Raw genomic sequence first — 18,062 nt, 5'->3', positions numbered from 1 at the left:
AGAGTCACTTGGGACCTATTGTTTTGATTCTTCATGCTGGGGTAGCTAATCTGTGGCCCTCCAGATGTTGTTTAACTCCAACTCCCACAGCCCCAGCCAATTGCTCCCTACCCCCGTACCCCCCAGTACCAGGGATTATGGCAGGAGTCCTCCAGAAACATCTGGAGAGCTGCAGGCTCACTATCCCTGCCTGAAGTAGTTTCCAGCACTGCCTCATGAGTCAGACTGGCCCCCGTTACCTCTCACAGGCCAATAAAGGCCAGGTAAAACCTGGTCTTTTCAGAGTGGCATGTTTGATTAGGGGTTGGTGAAACGCATCGAGACAAAGCCTGCCTGACATTGCACTGTTCAATTTGGCATTCTCATTACAAGATGGAGAACCTCGCATAATTTCCCCTACCACATTAAGCAGACGAATTGCTCTCTCGCTCTCGCTCTCTCTCTCTGTGTGTGTGTGACAGAGAGAGAGAGCACTTTGTAACTTGAATTCTTCCACAAGTGGAAAGAACATATGGAAGATTTATGCATTTTAACCTGTACTTTGTTCTTTGTTCTTTCCAACAGGGGGTTGGACTGAATGGCTTTACAGGCCCCTTTCAACTTTATTATTCTATGATTCTAAGGAGTTCAGAGAGAGGTTTTTTCCCCCCTCAGGGCTGAGCACCCTACTCTTAAAGAAAAGACAGTTCTGTGCGCAGGCATTGCAAATGCCATGCCAAAAGATGCTGGACTCTGTGGTGTGTATATAAATGATGCAGTGGACCATATTTGCATCTTTTTTCTTCTTCTGCATAATTTATTCTGCATGCCCCGCTAGCAGTTTTTCTACTCATGGGGAGGGGTAAGGAGTTATCCAAGCACTGAAGCCACACCTCCAGCCCATGGAAATCACATTGAGACGCTTCCTTAGCTTTTGAGGTTTCAGCAGGCATAGCCCACCCATTTTTAAGCATATCATAAGTCAAGGGCATTTTATCCTTGACAGAAACTTGCCAGGGAGCGGCGTGTCGCTTGAGAAATAGCTGCTTTCCCAAACTAACCCACTTTGCCTCATTGCTGAGTGGAGATTTGAATCTGGGCTTCGTCATGACTGTGACTCTGCACTGGAATGGATGCTCTCTTGTGCCTCAAATAAAGGTTTTCTCAGCTGGAAAACTGGGGGAGCAGGAGAGGGAGTTCAGAGCCAAGCCTGCATCTTTGCTTGCCCTGCCCTCCCCAATCTGGTGACTCTCCTTGTACACCAGCTTCTCTCAACTTGGTGGTCTCCAGATGCTTTGGTCTACCTTCCCAATGTTTTGGCCCTGCTGAAGTTATAGTTCGAAACACCTAGATGTCACCAAGTTGGGGAAGGCTGTTGACGCAGGATGTCTTGCCATTCTTGTGCCACGTTTAGACCTTGGTACCAGACTCTGCTCCCATCACATTGAGGAACAGACACAGTGAAGGTGATTGTTCCCAGGGAATGGTGGCAGCTATGCTGCACTGATGATCTGACCACTGAGCAAGCCTGCTTAAATTTCGGGGATGGAGCACCCCATGGCCTGTACTGGCCTATTGCTGTGAAGAGGTTCCAGCACCTGTCTGGTTGGGTTTCCCTGTAGTTCCCTTGTTGGGCCAGAGTTTGGCAGTGGCACAAAAGCCATATTGCTGCCTGATACTCCTGAAGTTCAAATATTGGTGGGTTAGGCTAGGCTAGGCAGATACACTTGGGCTCCTCTTGGGCTGCAACTGGTGGTGTGAACCAAACTATAGATGATGCCAACTGTGTGAAAGCAACTCACATGCACATTTTTAAAAAGAATGTAACTGGGCTCCCTGAGCAATACTGGGACCATGTAGAGGGGAGTTAACACCTCCCCAACCCTGTTGTTAGCCCTGGGAGGGAAGCTGTAAAGAACACATATGACACAAGGCCAGGGTGTCTTCTGGGTCAGCTGTTCCTATGGAAATAGTTCTCAATTTGTAAAGGCAGCTCACTGAATAGTTTCTTATCCATTCCAGTCAGCTGTTTTTGCCATCAAGGCCCTAAATAACACAAGAATTAACTGAGTTTTATAGGTATATGTGTATGCTTGAGATCAGTTTACAACAGCCACAATAATTAAGCTATTTCTAGAAGAAATAGCTTATTCTTTTGTCAATATTTGAAGCAGCAACGCTGGATAAGACTTGCCCAAATAGAGTTAAGTATTATAAATGTTTAATATTATACCGTACAAAGGAGGTTAAACTAATTGCAATCTGAAAACAGCCCTTTGTGAGTTTTCCTTCCTTGCAATTAGATACTTGATAACTGAGAACAATCAGCACATGCATGAATGATTGTGAATAATGTGCATTATCTCAGCTGAAAGGTGCCATGCAAGAATGTATGTGGTAGCTTCAAAAGTGTGCAAAATAAATGAAAATCTTTTACAGGTAAAGAAATGGGAACAAATTTTGGTAACCTGGTTTTTCTAACATGGATTTCCTGAAGCTGACCAGAACTTCATTTTTTTCTACAGAAGTGCAGCAGTGATTTAAAAATGTTCACTAAGGAACAACAGGAGAGAATGTTTTGCTTGCTTAAGTCCACTAAAAACCAGTGGATCGACCTCTCTTAATACTGTATTGGATTTGGCAACCATTTCTGGGTATTTCCACACAGAATTTTCAAGCACTCTGGTGCTTCAGCATGAATCTGGGAGTGTTGCATAATGTATTATAAAAATGTTTGGTTTTAGTTGTCAAATTAATATCTGGCCATTATGATCCTGCATTGAGCAGGGGGGTGGACTTGATGGCCTTATAGACCCCTTCCAACTCTACTATTCTATGATTCTAAGTGAAATAGGTTTATTAAAAGTTAGGGGTTGAACCTAGGAACTTGTGTGTCCAAATTACTGTGCTTTAGCACTGGGGACGGCTTGTCAAGGATTATCAATACCTCAGCACAGTCATTAACCCAAATGGAGACAATAGTCAAGAAATCAGAAGGCGGCTAGGAGGGCAGCTAGGAGAGAATTAGAAAAGGTCCTTAAATGCAAAGATGCATCACTGAACACTAAAGTCAGGATCATTCAGACCATGGTATTCCCGATCTCTATGCATGGATGTGAAAGTTAGACAGTGAAAAAAGTAGATAAGGGGGAAAAATCAGCTCATTTGAAATGTGGAGTTGGAGGAGAGCTTTGCAGATACCATGGACTGTGAAAAAGACAAATAATTGGGTGTTATAATTGACTTGAAGGCATATAACAACAGTGTATGCAGCCAGTTACACTCCTCCTTGCTACTTGGTGGAATGAGAGTGGGGGGGGGAGTGGCTTTTCACATTATCTTGGTAGGGTGTGAGCCATGAGAGCAGAGGTGGGGAACCTGTTCAGGCAGAGAGCCAGATTCTTACCTGTCCAACCTTCCAATGGCCAAGTGGGCAGGACTAAAAGCTAAGGGAGCAGCACTAAAATAAATCTGAACTGATGTTATATGTGACTAGACCACATGGAGAACAGCTGCTATGTAAAGACTGAGAGGGTGAGCTGTGAAGTCCTTGGTTTGAATCTTCCCTCTGCCAGGAGCTTCCAACTCATTTGCTGGCATTGTCATTCTTGTTATGTGCCTTCAAGTCAAGGACTTATGGCCACCCTATGAACAGCGACCTCTAACAGCATCTGTTATAAACCACCCTGTTCAGATCTTGTAAGTCCAGGTCTGTGGCTTCTTTTATGGAACCAATCCATATCATTTGGTCTTCCACTTTTTCTACTCCTGTTTGTTTTCCTCCCAAGTCTTTTCTAGTGAATCATGTGTTCTCGACATAGCTGATATAGCCCAGTGGGGAGGAGAGCCTGGCTGGGAGTCCAGAGTCTGTGAGTTCAAATCCCCGCTTGTGTCTCCTGGGTGTCAAGCGCCAGCTAAAGATCACCCCCACAGGGAGTGGCTCAGGGGTTACGTGACCTGCCACCTGTGCAGCCGTGGGCAAGCGGCATGGTCCCAAGGAGCCCAGTTGCCCCCCAGCTGGCAGTTGCAGATAAGGAAGGGGCTGGGTGGTGCAGCTGTGGCAAGCTGAGCAGGTCCTAGCAGCTGGGGAGGACTAGCCTCAGAGGGAGGCAATGGTGAACCCCCTCTGAATACAGCTTACCATGAAATCCCTATTCATTTCAGGGTAGCCATAAGTCAGGATCGACTTGAAGGCAGTCCATTTCCATTTCATGTCTTCTCATTATGTGCCCAAAGTATAACCTCAGTTTTATCATTTTAGCTTCTAGTGATAGTTCTGGTTTAATTTGTTCTAACACCCAATTATTTGCTTTTTTTGTGGTCTGCTGGGATGCCGTTATTATTATTAATATTAGTCATTAACATCATCCTCATTTGTATTCCACCCCTCATCCTGAAGGTTCCCTGGGCGGTAGATAACAAGATGTTAACATAAGCACATCAATACCACAAAACATAAAAACCCCTTTCCCGGGACCTTTGGTAGATAAGTTTGCATCTCCTGTGGCACTCATTGTTTACTGTGGTAGGGCACAAGCTGCCTTATTGTGGTGTTGGATGAGAACGTGAGGAATTTCATATTGTACATTGTTTGCTTGATTTTTGGCTTTTAATTGGTTTTAACTGGGGTTGGTTACAGGGACCATACAACTCCCCTGTTACAACAGCTTCACTGGCTGCCAATTAGTTTCCGGTCACAATTCAAAGTGCTGGTTTTGACCTACAAAGCCCTATACGGCTCAGGTCCAGACTATTTGACAGATCGTATCTCCCTACATGAACCTGCCCGGGACTTGAGATCTTTAGGTGAGGCCCTTCTTGTGTTCCCTACACCTTCGCAAGCACATTTGATGCAGACACGAGATAGGGCCTTTTCGGTGGTCGCTCCTAGGTTGTGGAACTCCCTCTCGAGTGAGGTACGATCAGCTCTCTCCTTGCCATCTTTTCGGCGACAAGTAAAGACTGTTTTATTTTAACGGGCATTTGGGACAGAGAACGACCAGGATTAATGTCTCATAGGCTTGGTGATCATATTATATGATTTTATTATTTTAAATTGTTCGCTGTTTTAACTTTTATCTTATAGTTTTTAATTTTCCCTTATAGTTTAATTCTTTTTAAATAATATACTCTGTATGTTTTAATGATGTTGTTTTTAGTTGTAAGCCGCTCTGAGTCCTATTGGAAAAGGGCGGGGTAAAAATAAAGTTTTATTATTATTATTATTATTATTATTTTATCTGTTTCCATTTTATCTTGTCATTTTGAGACTTTTTTAATAAAGTGACTATCAAATGTAATAAATAACAACACAAAACCTCAAGAGATTGATAATTCAGACAATCCCAAATTTACAATCAACCAAATCCGTAAACCAGGGAAAATAAACGCATCAATCTGAGGCCTAAACACGGGAGGTGTCCTTACATGGTTTCTGTGTGCAGAGTGCCACATCTGGGGAGCCACCACAAAGAAGGTGCTGCTTGGCTTCTTCACACCATGAGCTACAGATGCCAACAGATCCATAAACTGGGCCTCTCCTACAGATCTTAAGGCGGAGGGGCAGGTAATAGAGGCGGCGCCTCTTCCAATACTTTGCCCTTAGGCCCCATAGAGCTTGATAGACCAACATCTGCCCTTCAATTGAGCCCAGCAGCAAGGAGGCTGGGAGTTTCGCGATCCCGCTTTGTAAAGTGCGCTGAATGAGGAGGGCCAGGAGTCCTGCTCAGGCCCCAAGGGGTGGAGGGTCTCCCCCAACAAGAGCCCCCCTTCAACAGGGTCTCCAGCAGTCTAGATTTCTTTCTTTTTTCAGACAAAAAAGGGGGTGTATTGAAAGTGGGAGGCGCGCCCTGCCCGTGGCGGGCGCCTGCCTGCCTGCCGCCCCCAGCGCCCCCTTGGAAGCCGAGCGGACTCCTCCCTCCTCGGCTGGCCCCGCGCCCCGTCCGGCATGGCCCTCGGCGGGGCGGGCAAGAGTGCCTCGCGGCTCGCAACGGGAGGCGTTCCCGCTCCTTCCCTTCCGAAGGGGGCCAGGCAGAGCCCGGCTGCCTCGGGCGCGGTCCAAGGGGCTCGCAGGTCTGGGCCACGCGGGCGAGCACCTGCCTGACCTGTTTGGACCGGGGGGGGCTCGCCGGGTCGCCTCCCGCCGGAGAGCAGCGCCCCCTCTGGCGCCCGGCCCGGCCCGGCCCGAGCAGCATCGTCCGGCCGGCCTTGGCCCCCGCCCCCTGGCCGAGGCGCCTCCAATGAGCGCGCAGGAAGCGGGGGGGGGGCGGCGCGGCGATTGGCTCCTGCGGGGCGGGGTCGAGACGCAGCGAGGGAGGCGGTGGCTCCGGCAGCTGCCTGCCTCTGCTGCACCGGGCGGTCTCCAGCCTGCGAAGACGCCCGGTGGGATCGGGCCGCGGCGGGACGGGGCGCCGCGCAGCCAGCTCACGGTAAACGCTCGTCGGGCTTGCCCGGGGGAGGCGGCGCTGGGCACGGTGGGCGCACAACAAAGCGCCCGCCCGGCCGCCTTTCCGTTGGGACGGGGGCATCGGAGCCGGTCCTCCGGCACGGCCGGCCGGCGGCCTGGCCACATGCCGGGCAAGTCGAAATCTTGGGGGCGGAAAGGCTCTTCCCTCTGCCCGCGCCGCGCCGCTCCCCGGCTCGTCGGGCATCCTTGGACAGCCGTCTCCGCGCGGGCCTGGAGAGCCGCCCGCCGAGGTGATGGGGAAAGGCGGCGGGTGAGGGTTGGCCCAGGAGAGTCGGCTTCGGGGACCCTTCGGAAGCAGCCCCCCGCGCACCCCCAAGTCTGCGCCCGAACTGCGCGTTGCCTCTCCGCGGGCAGTGAGTGGGGCTTCCTCTCGGATTGGCCCGGCGGGCCCTGCCGGCAAGGAGTCCGGCGGCGACCCCCGCCGCACCGCCGCCACCCTTCCTGCAGCCTCGGCAGGCCGATTCCCGAGTAAGCGCCCCTTCGGGGGGAGGGCGTCTAGGGCCCTGGCGGTCCCCCGCGCAAGCCCCTGTGGGATTGAACGAGCGAAGGGGCGTCGGCTGAGGGCGCTGGGCTCCTGTGCGCCCCCCTTCATCTCGGTCCCGCAGGACTGGGGCCCAGGGAGGAGGGCCTAGTGGTTAGAGTGAACGAGCCTGGCGGGAGCGGGCAGACCAGTCCAGGCTCTGGGAGGACCTGGGGCGGGATGAAGGTCGGCCAGGCCCGGGTCGAGAAGTTTGGGGGCTCTTTCCTCGAATTGTGCGCCCCCCTTGACTCGCCTCATCCATCTCGGCGATGGGCTGTCGGTGTCTCTGGGGCAGCCACGCAGATTCTGGCCCATCTTCCCCACCCCAGCACTTCGGGGCCTCTTTGGCCTCAGATTCTCTGATCCGCAGAGGAGGAGGAAGTGGGGGTGAGAGGGGAGGGGAGGGCAGAAGAGGAAGGCGGCGGCGGGGGCGCTGCCTGCTGCAAAGGGCTGCTGCCCGCAGACCGGGCGGTCGGGTCAGTTCCTGTTGGAGAAACCGTTGGCTTTGTGGGGTGCCGGGCCTGTGGCTTTAGGGGGTGGCGAGAGGGCCTGTTGCGGCACTCTTGTGGGGATCCTCCAGGCACACCCACACCCCCGTGCGCAGATGATCACTTCTGGAGTGCTCCGGCTTCCCCTCCACCTCTGACCTGTGAAGTCCGCAGAAAGGGCTTTTGCTTAGACTGCGGAAGCTAATGCCATTATTTGTGTTCCACTGTCAGGCACCAAAAGACTGCTTGTTGTTTGGGCTGCAACAGGCTAAACGCCCTCGAGAAACTTTTGCTTTGACTCTGTTTCGGCTGCATTTGAGAACGACTCTTCTTTGCGCCCCACGGCTCCTTCTGTTGTCTTGCGAGCAACCTCCAACATATCCTTGCCTGTTTTATTTGTTAGATTTCACCACAGTATCTTCTGGGTATTCTCCACATCTGTTTATTTCTTCATCTGCTCAGTGCTCAAAGGCTGAGGGTGCAGCACATTCAAAATGATAAATATCATTTTATGGCTACAAGCACAGAAAAAGCCCCTGCTGCCTGTGATAGTTTCTTTCTCCAATACAAAGATTGTTTGAAACGGGAAGGGGGGGAGGAGTCCCACACTCTCCTGTGATATTGCATGTATGGTTTGTCCTAGGTCAGGTGTTCCCAAACTGTGGCCCATGGACCACCAACGGGCCACCAACGTCATTACAAATTGAATTCAATGGAATACAATATATATAAAAATAAAATACAGTTAGAATTCATACCACCTCTAGCACAGCATATGACAATTGTTACAAGAGGCAGAAAAATAATTAAGTGGTTCGCCAAAACCCTGAGCAATTTCCAAGTGATCTGTGGAGGGGGGAAATTGGGGAGCACAGTTCTGGGTCCTGAACTAGCGCTGCAAGCCACACTTTTCTGCTCCAACAATTCTTGAACAGGGGCAATCACACAGGCACTTGCTAGGGAGCTGCTATTGTAAAGTATATTTCCTTGTGCTCACTTTGGGCATGTGATTCCTAGACTTTTCTAGTGATCGGGATGCTTAGGACCCTAAACAAACAAACCTGTCATTCTCTAGTTTCATCTTTCTTTGTATTCTGAAAGGACCCAGACCGTTTTGATATCTCTGCCAGTAAGACCCAGGCGCTCTCTGCTTTCATTAGAAGCACCCTCTTGCCACTAAAGGGATGGGAACAGTAAAGAAAACAAACTCTGTGTCAGTGGCAGGGTACAAGCTTTGCATGCAAAAGGTCCCACGTTCGGTCCTCAGCATTTCCACGTAGGGCTGGGCCAGGCTTCTGTCTGAAATTTGGGAAACTGCTGCCAGTCAGTGCAGATGATCCTGAGTTGGATGGAGCATGGGTCAGGCATCTTCCTACATTCCTAATAGTCAAGGATTTTTAAGCGTTATTAGAACAATAAAATGATACTTTGGCTATCAAAAGCCTAATCTCCCAGATGAATATAGTGATATCAGATAATGGTGACTGGATGTGTCTAGGCAGGCAGGTAGGAGGGAGTTGCAAGATGCTGCCCCAGTTTCAGTGGTGGTGGGCAGGAGAAGGGTAGCTGGAGCAGAGGGGCTGACCACCATCTGGGGTGGAGACCTAGATGTTTGGTTCCTGCCCTCCACCTCAGCCCTGGAAGTTACTGGTGCTTCTCTGCTGCGTCCTCTGGTTGGGTGGTGCTGTTGCTGAATGCCAAGTCCATAATAAGTCCATGCTGGTCCATGACTTGATCATGGATGAAGGGGCTGACTTGGCATGTACCACTGAGACGTGAGCTGGGTGGGCCTGACCTAACTCAGCTGTGCTGTGTGGGTGCTCAGTACAGTGCCAGGCTAGACTGGGGCATCAAGGGGCGTGTTGCTATTGTCCATAGAAGCACCATCTCCTTCACCAGGGAAACTTGATCTTGAGATGGGCTTAGGAGGCCTGCTGCTGGTGCTGGGCCAGAGAGACAGACGGGGGGTGCTGCTGGTCTAACGGCCACCCTGTTGCCCAGCAGCATCCCTGATTGAGCTGGCTGAAGTGGTCTCTGGTGCGGTGCTGGAGAACTCCAGGGCGGTAGTTCTGGGTGACTTCAGCATCCACATGGAAGCTGCTGTTGGGCTGGCGCAGAACCTCATGACAACCATGGGGCTGTCTTAAATGGTCATCGGGCAGGGCGTCCCTTTGATGTAGTCTTTACGCCAGGTGATATGAGATGGGGGTTGCAATGTACTCTCTTGTCGTGGTCAGACCATTACCTGGTAGTGGCAATTGCCTCCATCAGGCTGATGGGCCCATTTGGATGGCCCGTCCTTGGAGACTGATGGCACCTGACGTGTTCCTGACTGCCCTGGAGGGTTTTCCAGGAGAGAAAACCGAAGATCCGGTTGAAGTCCTGGTCTCGCTATGGGATGGCAAGATGAAGCAGGCAGTTGCCATGATTGCTCCCTAGTGGCTTCTCTGGCATTGTGGAGCCAGAGCGGCTCCTTGGGATTCTGGGGAGCTTTGGGCTATGAAGCAAGGCAGTCGAAGACTAGAGCACAAATGAGGCAAGTCTCCCTCCGAAGCCAACCCAACACTGGTTAGTGCATATAATTGTGCCTACCACTTGCAGGTTACGGAGAAGGCTCATTTTGCAGCTGGCCGTAAAGATGTGAATGCTTGGGGGTGGGGCGAGAAAAATTGGGGGGAGAGTTTCTTTCTGAAACCTTTTTTGATTTTGATTTTTAAAAAAATTGGGAGAAGGGGAAATGGTTTCCCCCAAAATCTTTTGGTTTTTTCCCCCCGGGCCTTCACATCCCTAGCTGGCCCTGACCTTCGGCCAGGCTGGCTACAGGGACTGATGAGAGTTGTAGTCCAGCAACATCTGGGGGCCAAAGGTTGGGAAAGGCTGCTGTGAAGCATTCAAGGGTCTTCTGTAGCCAGCTATGCACTTTGAGGATAAAATCAGTCGACTTCTATTCTGTCTGTGCAATCTGGATAATGGTAGTGAGAAGCTATGTCAAACACTGAAGGCCTTATTCCCGCCAATCTTCCTCAATCTCACTTTGGCTTCCGAAATGTCGTCACAACAGATGAAATGGATTGCAGCTGACTAGAGGTGTGAAGGCTCATGAAAAAATAGAAAAAAAAACTTTTTTCACCATTTTCCCCACTTTTTAATTTTTTTTTCCAGGGGGAAAAAAAGCTTTGCAGGGAGGAGGAAAAAACAGAAAAACACCCCAGGTTTTTTCCAGGCCTTCCAATCTCCATAGCTGAAAACCGAATGCACCCAATTCAGAGCTCAGGTATTTATTTGAGGACAAGCTGCGCCTACATTGCAATGAAAACTGCATCCTCATTTGCCACTTATACTACTACCCTGTCACGTCCCAACAGACTTGCCGTTATTTTCCAAAGAAGCACAAGAACACTCTGTCTGTAAGCCTGGCGTACACTAAGATGCTGGGAACGCTTCAGTGTGAATATTGACATAAGCACCATCACATAAACGTACAGCTGTGAAGCGCTTCCCTGGTGTCCTGCTGGCTAATGCTGGGGCACAGGCAATTCTAACAGAAATATTAGGGCTTGGAATGACAAAGGGAAATATTCAAATAGTGGATCTATAGATTATCCACACTGTGAAGATAAAAGTCGCTTGGCTTCAGCGTGACCTTGACCCTGCAGCTGCTGCCGTTCCAGATGAAGGACCCAGTGCCAGCGCTGGTGATTTGTTGGCGGATCGGCTTCTGCTTCGGCAGTCAGCTGACGTGGACAAAGTGCTGTGGCTATCCGCCCAGCCACGGGCCCTCTGGGTCTCTGCCCTTCCTGGCTTAGGAAATCTAGCAGAGGGGGTTGACTGGTTGGGTCCAGAGTGTGGTGTGAGGTCCCTGCAGCCTCGAAAGAGGCGATGGTGAGGCCACTCCTGAAGAAACTGGCCCTGGGACCCTTGGACTGGAATAACTGTCGACCGGTCGCAAATACCCCCTTCCTGGGGAAGGTGGTGGAGAGGATAGTGGCAGGGCAGCTGCAAGTGTTCTTGGAGACATGATTATTTAGACCGTTGGTGTCCAACATGGCTGCCGCTCGCCACATGTGGCAACATGATGACTGGCCTGCGGCAAGGTGGTGCTTTATTTCTACTACCTACTTTTTAAAATAAATGTTTAAATCAATTTTTTTTATCAGGTACCAGTTCAAAAAAGTGTCCACTGTCCGCCCTTTACACTCACAGATTCATCCTTGGGTGCTATACGATTTTCCAATTGTGAGAAACAGGGAATTCACGCAAGAGCCATTTTACTTTGACATCTACAATTCTCAACTAACTCAAGAGCTTGTGAGGCTTCTTTCTTCGGAGAGGCACCTTTTCAAGACGGATGTGGTTTTACTTCAAAGCACTCAACATCTGAAAGATGATTAAATTGTAACGGATGTGGACTATATAATCTATATAGGAAATAAGAACGTGTGTGTGTGTGTACACCAAGACACAGGATTAACTCCTGTCTCCTCCCCCCATACTTTTTTACATGCAACTTTTGAAAGCTAGTCACAACACAAGTATGATTCGTGCCATTTCATCTACCTCAGTGCCACTCAATCTTTGCCCTGGTGCTGACCAGGAGAGCTCTGGACCGCTGCTCTGAGGGGCCTAGCAGCCAGACTTTCATTACATGATGGCTTGCCGCTAGTTGGCAGAACAGATGGGTTTTCTGGGATCGGTAAAAGGGGTTTAAAGTTATTTTTAGTTCAGATGATGGCTTTTTGGGGGGTCACCTTGTCCCCTGAGAGTGATTATATGAAATGGAAGCAAGATGTATTGGGTCTGTTTAGAGCCTGGCATTCAGGTTCCTGTTTGTGGTACAATTAATGTCTTTCAAAATATCATCTATTTCTAGGTCTCTGTATCTGCACTGTAAACTGGTATCAGCTTAACTCTTGGCTCCCCTCAGTAAAAGCATGTTTCTAGCCCCTGTAGTCATGGATAAAAGTTGGGGCATGTGTGGGTTGTGAAGTGGGGCTGTGCTAGATGTCAGTGGTCGGAGTGGCCTCTTAACTCCTTGTCCTTTGTCTGTGTCCATTCTGGGCTTGCAACCGACTGCTTCTCGAGTGACCTATTTCTCTAGGGCAGGGGTAGCTAACCTGTGGCCAGACATTGCTGCCCTGTAACTGGCATACTCCCTGATCATTAGCCATGGTGGCTGGGCCTGCGGAGAGATGTAGTCCAGGAACCTTTGAAGGGCCACAGGCTCCTCATCCCCGGCGGAGCTGATAAGGCGTTCAAACTTCATTGCAAAATTAAGATCATGAAACTGGCATAAATTATGCAAAACAAGCCAATAGATACAGGCTATAATATTACTCTGAATGCTTCAGTTGGACTCTGGATTTTTCATACCAAGCTTCCAGCCTTGCTGCATACTGCAGGTGCATGTAGGGAGCATGGCGGCTGCCTGATCCTGTGTCAGACCACTGGTCCATCTAGCTCAGTGTTGTCTACACGGACTGGCAGCAGCTCTGCAGGGCTCCAGGCAAGGGTCTTTTCCCATTCTTCCTGGGAATGCTGCGGTCTTCTGCACACAAAGCAGCTGCTCTGCTACTTGGCTATAGCCCTGCTTTCAGAGGACTCCTTAAGGCAGCCTTCTCCCATTTGATACCCTCTGGATGTTTTGGACCACAGCGCCTGTATCCCCAGCCAATGTGCGCCCTACAGAAATTCTGTTAGCGAAATAGTGTTGTTGGGTTTTGGTGTGGGTTTTGTTTTTTGCTATTTATTTTCTTAGCATGTCGCTGCTTGCTCTTGTCTGCTGATTTCTCATACACTGGTTTCTGTGCATCCTTTGGTACATTAAAATGGGGGGGCATATGACTGGGGGAGAAGGAGGGGCTCTGAGAGTAAGAAGTGAGAGCTGTGGTTACTCTGGGCTGGTGCGAATCTCTTAACCAGGAGAGAGACAGAGAAAAGGAATCTCCCACCGTCTTAGCTCTCTTGAGCACCAATTCTCTCTCCCCCCCCCCGCCGCCGCCTTTTCCCACAAGCCTTAATTATGATTCAGCCAACCAGACTTTTGTTTGTTTATATCGGGGAAAATGTACCCATGGCCTACAGACTGGTCCTGGTCCACAGAGCCGTTTTTAGTGGACTGCCACCCTCTTCCAAAATCGGGTGCCTCATCTTTGAACTGATAAAACTTTATATAGATCAATGTGTGTGTCACTTTACAAGTATAAGAGGGCAAGTCCCTGTCCTGCGGTGCTTACAGTCTAAATAGTGGCACAGGAGAAGGAGATGAAGGCAGGGGAAAGAGGATATATACTTGGGCTTGTTCCAATAGGGTATGGGGAATCTGGTGAGCAAATCGTTGCTTGTTTCTGATTTCCTCACCAGCTGATTTGGGGGTTGAGGCAGCTTACAAAATATCAAGCAGCTGCACATTACAATTGCATGATTGTTTAAGTCACGCATAGGGAAGCCATGGCCCTCCCAATGTGGCTGAACTACAACTCCCATCATCCCTGGCCATTGACCATGCTTGCTGGGGCTGATGGGAGTTGAGTTGTAGTTCTGCAATCTGGAGGTTCCCCATACCTTGTTTAAGGGTGTTAAAAACCCTCTGAAATGTCAAAATCTATTCTTAAAGCATCAGGCAGTAAAATATTCACTAACAGGCAAAAAACTTTGTGGTTCAAGAACATACCTATAGCCCACAGATATTTCTATCAAAGCAGGGAAATTGGGCAGCTATGGTGAATGCACCAGGGGAGCAGGAGACCTGAACTCCTCTCTGAGATATTGTACTGCCCTACAAAGTTGTCAAAATGCAAACAATTTGGGTTGGTCTTTCACAGTCCAATCCACTTCCTGTGTAGCTTGGAAGAATTTGGTGACTGTTTTGTGTATCGCCATGAAAATTTAGAGGGTTGTTATATACGTTATATGACTATACATTTTGTAAGGTTTTGTTTTGAAATGAGCTTATGGGAAGCCTCAGAATGGCATGGGGGGTATTTTCAATTTAACATTGCGGAATGCGAAAAATCCATGCTGACTATAGTATACAGCTACTCTTGTGGCTGTATAATATATAAATTGCTCAATATTGGTTATTTGTATATCTGTCGTGTTGGTTGCTTTGGGTTCCCTGCATGAATTTTGAATTAAAAATGAATTGACTATAGGTGCTCTCGACCTGCTGAGAGTCCACCAACCTGCTGAAAATGGAAAGAACCAGCCAAGTGGGTCTGCCTGGGGAAGGGAGCGTCTCGTAGGCAAAACACGACCGTGCCAGCCTTCTGGGCTTAAAAAGGAGCCCTGGTTAGCAGCGCTCTGGCACAGCCTGGCAGTGAGGCCAGTCCATGCATGGGACTGTACAATCCCACCCTGATGGACAGGCAATAAATAAATTTTCTAACAATCCTGTGACCCACTCCCCATCTCTAACTCCTGGTTTAGGGACGGGCAGCACCAGCCCTTTATGATGGAGAGAAAGCCCTCTCTTCCAAGGTCTGTGTGCTCCTGGGTTGCCTGGCCTTGAAACGGGTCCTGGGATGAGCCTCTCTTCCCACAAGGACCAAGTGGGATGTCGGGACAGAGGCCTGTGCCCGGTTCTGAGTGGCTGTTCGCTGGGGCTTCTGACAGATTTTCCTCTGGGGACTTTGGAGGAGCATCGTAAGGACAATCCCTGCAGGCACTAACCGTCTGTCTGAACTTGAGGCATGAAGTTTGTGTTCCTCATGCTGCTGCTTTCGTTTGACACACTTTTATTTTTAGCAGAGGATTGGTGTGTGTGATGAATAATCTTGAGTTTCCTTTTGCATGCCGACTCCTTTTCAACTTCCTGTGGCAAGTGTCCTCCAAGTAGCAAGATAAGATGGGTCCTGAAAGTGCAATAATCTTACCATCTTTCTTCACCGCCTTGAGGACTAGAAGCCTGTTTCTTTGCTTAATTTATTATTTATTTGTTTCTTACATTTATACCCCACCTTCCTTTTCATGATAGAAACCCAAGGCAGCTTGCATATGGTTCGCAGGCAGTCTCCCATCCAGGCACTGACCAGGCCTGACCCTGCAGGGAGCTGGCTTTGTGTGCCTTCAGACCATAGCCTGGGTCTTTAACTAAAGCTATCATTGCCCAGATGGAACTGTCACACTAGTGTGGCTTGGGATGGGCCTGTTAGGGTCTGATCTTAATTACGCCTAGGCCTATGGTATCCCTGAGGAAGCCAGTCCAGTCCTGCCAGTGTATTCACCTAGCTAGAGGAGCTATTGCGTGGCATGCTTGAAGCCTCTGCCCTTAGATCCTCTTGCTGCAGGCAAAGGCAATACCCTGAGGATCACAAGGAGCATAAGGCTCTCCCTTGGGCCAGGAGTCAGGCAACAACGCCACCTGTCCCTATTTTCCGATCTCTGCTAAATCATTGTCCCATTTTTGCCTGTTTTTGCCTTTCCTTTTAGCAAAAAAAATCTGTTTTGCTATGTCAAAATGCTGCATTGCTAGACCAGTCTTCAGTCTTGTCTCCCTGAGAAAGCTCTGAGTTGGCAACTGAATGGATTCTGGCTCACATCTGTGTAATGCAGCCTTCCCCAACCTGGTGCCCTCCAGATGTTTGAGACTGCAGCTGTATCAGCCTAAGCCAGCATGGCCATACTCCCATCAGCCCCAGCATCTTACGGCTTCGCTGGCTGGGGCTTATGGGGGTCGTAGTCCAGAACATCTAGAGGGCACCAGATTGGCAGAGGCTGGTGTCATGCGTATGCTCAGCACAGTGCTCACCCAGTTGGTGCACACTCTGTAGCTGCTGAGTAGTATTTTGAACTGTTGGTAACCTACTGCAGGGCAACTAGATGTTTTAGTATCTCTTTCACCCAAGGAATAAATGGCTTCTTAGAATCATAGAATAGTAGGGTTGGAAGGGGCCTATAAGGCCATCAAGTCCACCCCCCTGCTCAGTGCAGGAACTTCTTTCTTCTAAAGAAGTTGGGTAGAAGTTACTGCAGACCATGTGCAGAGTTTAGTAGTGTGAGACTCTGGGGAGGGACCTTGTGGAAAGACTGAATCCCCTCCCCCAATCTCTGGATTGTGTCCCTCAATTTGTTTACGAAATGCCAGTGGGGAAAGTCTCTACAGCCGCCATGGGGTTCAATTCGACCATTCAGTTCCCAGCCTGCAAAAGAGTCTGTGGGAATGTGCAGGGTTAGCCCCATACCCCTGGCAGCCCCACACTCATGGGCCAAGCTCCTAGGCTTTAGTCTGAAAAGGGGTGTGGCTTCTCTGTACTCAGGTTTCCAACACAGGGATGGGATCTTCCGTCGGTTAGTGCTGCTGTTCCCCATGCTGGAAACCTTTTGCGCCTTGAAAGTGCCCCCCTTTGGACTGAGGCAGTTGCACATTGGTTCTGGGTGTGGTGCCATTGAGAGCCTCAGCTTGGCTCTGTGCGTTCTTGCAGGCCTCTTCAGCATTTGGAACCCTGGCATTCTGCATGCCTGAGCAGGGCTCTTGGATGTGCAGAATCACTTCTTTTAAGCAGGATATCCAGATGTGCTCAGTAGAACTTATGTTGATGCGCCATGCAGGTTTGGCTGTTTCATGCCCGTGTGCTGCCCCTCCCCCTTTGTCCACTCCATCCCTCATTCCTTTGCAGCGAGGACTGCTCCTGTCAGGGTGATGGATGGCGGCATTGTCTCGCCGTTACAGGAGAATGGCTGACAGACGCAGGAGAATTTCAGCACAGTCAAATGTGAGGGGTGCCTATGAGAGCGAAGGAGCAAACTATGCTGGAGGAGGAAGGGTGGGCGGGCATTGTGGTCCCGGGGCAGGAGAAACGGGTTGCAGACTTAACGTCTGATGGTCTGGTACAAAAGGCCAACCTCACTTGATGCTGCACGATACCCTGTTGTTTGCAGATGCCCTTGCACTCCACCGTTAGTTGTGTTTTTTGAAATCCCATTTGTATCCCCCTCTTCCTTTCAGGGAGCACGCAGCATATGTGGCATCCTCTGCAACCTTTTATGTCACTGGACTACCCCTCCCATAATCTCTGTTGGTTGGCTGAGACTGATGGGAGTTGGAGCCCAACCACCCATCTCTGGAAGGCGCCAGGCTCTCCATCCTTGCTGTAACCACAGAGTGGCAGCTGCCATATCCGTGGGCTGTGGGACGGCTCGTGAGAGTGTTGCTTCCAGCACCTCCTCCATCTGGCCCCAGAGCCAGAAATTTAGGAGTAGCAGTTGCTTGGACAAGCTTTATTGCAATAAAGAAAATACTGATGTACATCAGGAGAGAGAGTCAAAGAGTCTCCCTCCCTAACCATGGACTCACAGGCTTATATAGTTTTACATACGTCACAGCAAAAAGCACATCTTATAACCATATCTAGCAATATCTTACACCCCTTTATGGGTGGTCACCTTACACATTTGTTGCCCTGCCCATCCATGTGCCAGGTAATTGGTACCTGCCCCTATCCGAAACCTTGCCATTCTAAAGACCAGCTTGTACCATCCTAAAACCCAGCTTGTACCAGCTGCTCACGGCTTAACATTTAAACTGACACTCTTTGTGAAATCTTTTGCTCGACCACAACTTCTTGTTTTCCTTATCTTGGTTCAGTTCCAAGCTGCTAGCTGGCATCACACA

At 49.6% G+C, this 18,062-nt stretch overlaps 1 protein-coding gene across 3 annotated transcripts in view; it reads left to right on the top strand.

Moving 5' to 3' along the window:
• The first annotated feature begins 6,278 nt into the window (after positions 1–6,278).
• RASSF2 (Ras association domain family member 2) overlaps positions 6,279–18,062 on the top strand; it is a 44,425-nt gene continuing 32,641 nt past the window's right edge. The window contains exon 1 of one of the 3 annotated variants that reach the window (XM_061592923.1): positions 6,279–6,407. The gene's annotated coding sequence lies outside the window, so the exon portion shown is untranslated. Of the gene's footprint in view, positions 6,408–6,895; positions 6,914–10,632; positions 10,728–18,062 lie in introns of those variants that run through there. The other 2 variants (XM_061592924.1, XM_061592922.1) reach the window with 2 other exon arrangements.

The sequence above is a fragment of the Rhineura floridana genome, chromosome 12 (genome assembly GCF_030035675.1).
Source record: "Rhineura floridana isolate rRhiFlo1 chromosome 12, rRhiFlo1.hap2, whole genome shotgun sequence".
NCBI lineage: Eukaryota > Metazoa > Chordata > Lepidosauria > Squamata > Rhineuridae > Rhineura > Rhineura floridana.
This window is presented reverse-complemented; position numbering and strand designations above follow the sequence as displayed.